Raw genomic sequence first — 2,658 nt, 5'->3', positions numbered from 1 at the left:
TTTCCATCTGATGGAGTTCCTCTAAGTATCCCTCCAAAATTTTGTCCATTTAGTGCCAAAGTCACAAGTGTTTATGTATTTTTTTTAACATTTGTAATCTGATAAAATTCTGGTCAGTAAAATGGCAAATTATACGCCTACAGAAGTAGTCGATATTCTTATAACCTTTGGTGAATGTGGTAGAAATTACAGACATACTGCCCGTACTTATGCCAAGCGATTCCCAAATCGCCGCCATCCTACTGCTCAACAAATTATGAACATTGAAAGGAGATCTCGTAATAATCCACTTCATCGCGAAAGGCGAAGGAATAGACTTCATAATAATAATGATCCTAGATTGCTCGCAGTTTTGGCTATGGTTCATCAAAACCCCCTTATTAGTACCCATCAAGTAGAACGAGAACTGGGAATCTCTCAAACTACGGTACACAGATTGTTACGATCAGTCAATTACCATCCGTATCATATTACTCTGGTACAGGAATTAAGTGAGGCCGACTACGTACTCAGAGTACAATTTTGTAGATGGGCTCTTGAGATGTTAGATCAGAATCCCGATTTTTTCAGTAATGTTTGTTTCAGTGATGAAGCAACATTCATCAGCAATGGTAGTCTCAATAGGCATAATTGCCACTATTGGTCACCAGAAAATCCACATTGGTATCGTGAGGTGCTTAATCAACATCGTTGGAGTTTACACGTATGGGTAGGCATTTGCAATGGCGAAGTCATTGGACCTCATTTTTTTGAACGTACAATTAATAGTCCAATGTATTTGAAATTCCTCGAAAATGATTTGCCAGCATACCTAGAGAATGTTCCCCTTACAGTTAGACTAAATTTATGGTATCAACAAGATGGTGCTCCTGCTCATTATGCTCGTATTATACGGATGTTTTTGAATCAAAGATTCCCAAATCGGTGGATAGGGCGGGGTAGACCAGTTCTGTGGCCTCCAAGATCACCGGATTTGAACTCCCTTGATTTCTTTTTATGGGGATACGTTAAAGATGCAGTGTATAGTGAAGCTCCAACGACAAGATTGAATATGATGGAAAGAATAAGAAGAGCTTGTGAAGCGATAACTCCTTTAATGCTTGGAAATGTACAACGTAACTTTCGCCGTCGATTACTGTTATGCTTAGAAAAAAATGGGGCACACTTTGAGTATCTCCTCCATGCGGAGAGAGCTGATAACAATGCAATCTTGCCTTAACTGGTTGGGTCACCACTCGACCTTGCCTTCACTGGCTGGGTCAACACTAGACCTTGCCTTCACTGGCTGGATCACCACTCGACCTTGCCTTCACTGGCTGTGTCACCACTCGACCTTGCCTTCACTGGCTGGGTCACTACTCGACCTTGCCTTCACTGGCTGGGTCACCACTCGACCTTGCCTTCACTGGCTGGGATCCCCAGCATAAAATTTTATTTAAAATCCCCACTTGACCTTGAAATAGTCATGAAAATATAGGTTCAAAGACATTGTCAGGGTCATGGTTTGGTCTCCCCTCGACACATCCAACAATTTTTCTCACAAACATTATCCGGGAAAAATCAAGATTTTTTGGCTTTCTGCTTCGATTAGGAATTTATCTTTGAAATGATCTCTATGGTCAACTTTGACCCATAACATGAAAGTTCATCTGGACGTAAAATTTTGCGCTCTTTCAAAATCCGGGATCAAAAATATGGGTTTCTATTTGAAAATTGAAAGTAGATCTTCAAATAACCTTGAAAATGAAGGTCAAGGTCATTGTCAAGGTCATAGTTCAAACAGCCTCTTCACATCCAACAATTTTTGTTTCAAAAATTTTTTTATTTAATCGCGATGTTTTGAGTTATTTGGCTGTCTAAGTTAAAATGGGTCACCCTGAAATAAGATATACATAAAAGTGAAAACAAATCAATTAATAACCTAACCTAATCATTTAACCTTGATAATATGTAATTATTTTTATAAATATTTTATTACTTATATATACAGAATTGTCCATTAGTATATCGAACACGCGCGTAATATAATAATTAATATTTTAATGCAGAATCGTTGATTCGCAAGTTTTTATTGCGATGTGTCCGTCGTACGTATGAAAAATTCTATCTTGATGAAGATTTTCGTACGACTAGCATCATTGTACGATAAAATATTTTAGCTGAAATATCTAGAAAACAAGCTCTCCTATTGGATATTGGACATCATACGTTGGATGTCGTACGCAGTGTGAACATATGCGTCGTATGCAGGGTTGAGTAGTGCTAAATTAAAAAGTTAAAAGTTCAGTTAAAAAGTTAAAAAGTTAATTAATTTTAACTTAACTTAGTTACATTTTAGACTCCTAACTTTTTAACTTTATTTAGTTACATTTTATCGGTAACTAATAACTTTTTATTAATTTTTTAAAGTTAAGTGTTAGACACAATACGAGCCACACGCAGGGTTGGGTAGTGCTAAATTAAAAAAGTTAAAAGTTCAGTTAAAAAGTTAAAAAGTTAATTAATTTTAACTTAACTTAGTTACATTTTAGACTCCTAACTTTTTAACTTTATTTAGTTACTTTTTATTAATTTTTTTAAAGTTAAGTGTTAAACACAATACGAGCCACACGTAACCAACGATACGAATTCCGACCAGCTTGTAGCTGCTTGCAGCAG

This window comes from Trachymyrmex cornetzi, unplaced genomic scaffold, assembly GCF_001594075.2.
Source record: "Trachymyrmex cornetzi isolate Tcor2-1 unplaced genomic scaffold, Tcor1.1 scaffold1177, whole genome shotgun sequence".
NCBI classification, from domain to species: domain Eukaryota; kingdom Metazoa; phylum Arthropoda; class Insecta; order Hymenoptera; family Formicidae; genus Trachymyrmex; species Trachymyrmex cornetzi.
Note: the sequence above shows the minus strand (reverse complement) of the source record.